The following is a 1,122-nucleotide window of genomic DNA, read 5'->3' as shown; positions in this document are numbered from 1 at the left end:
TAAAGAGACTAAAAGCGTGATTTTTGTGACAACGTTTCTTTCATGGCTAATAAACTCTGCGCACACGTACAGACATAATTTCGCGTCTTTCTTCACCTTGAACAAAATGTACAGGAACTACACATTGCAATCTTTTGCAGAGGGCCATGCCCAAGTACACAAATAAGTACGCGAATTGCATTCAGCATTATTCCACAACAGGATTTTCGAAACAGTGCCTAATTTTAGTGTATGCCCCTGCAAGTAGTTCGCTAATGGCATTTGTCCTTTTATTCCTGAACCAACACTATGTTCATACAAGGCGACTACGTATATTCGCAATCTACAGACCTCCTGACTCCCCTCCTGAATTTTTGCATGAATTACGGTCTCGTATGAATAACTATTTACACAGTAAGATTATCCTATTAGGCGATTTTAATTTGCACAGTGTAGACTGGATGCGTCTTCAGCCTGGGCCACATCACAGTCAGAATATTAATGTACTCTTTGATATCCTGTTAACACAAGATCTCAGACAAGTTGTTCTTGAACCAACACGTGTGCAATGTTCTTCATCTTCAGTTCTGGACCTTGTTTTCTTAGCTCGGAAATTCGATGAATTCACGGTGGTGATCGAGCAGGGGCTATCCGACCACTGTCTTGTTTGTGTTGGCTTACAGCTTGTTTCCTGTGCTAAAACTAAAAGACCATCTGTCCATTTTGTCAAAGATTATTCTTGCGCGAACGACGCATGCGCGATTGATTACTTGGAAAATTGTCTAACTGATTTTGACGAAAATAATGTTAACTTACTTTGGACCCGCTTTAAGGACATGTGTCATTTTTCCCTTGATAAATTCATACCAAATAAGAAAGTTCACAAGGAAACACCACGGATCAATCGCAACATCATTCATATGAAACGTAAAATTAAGAGATTAAAGAAGGCCCGTACGCAGTCAAACTTAATATCTGATCTACAGGACAAGTTTGCACTTGCCGTGCGTAAATCAAAGGTTTATTATTCTAACTCATCTCTGCCTAATTTTATTACACACGATCCAAGTAAATTTTGGAATTACATTGCCGAGAAGAAGCAACCAATATCCCAAATGACAATAAATGGACAGATGGTTACGG

Source organism: Dermacentor variabilis, chromosome 6, assembly GCF_050947875.1.
Source record: "Dermacentor variabilis isolate Ectoservices chromosome 6, ASM5094787v1, whole genome shotgun sequence".
Taxonomy (NCBI): Eukaryota; Metazoa; Arthropoda; class Arachnida; order Ixodida; family Ixodidae; genus Dermacentor; species Dermacentor variabilis.
This window is presented reverse-complemented; position numbering follows the sequence as displayed.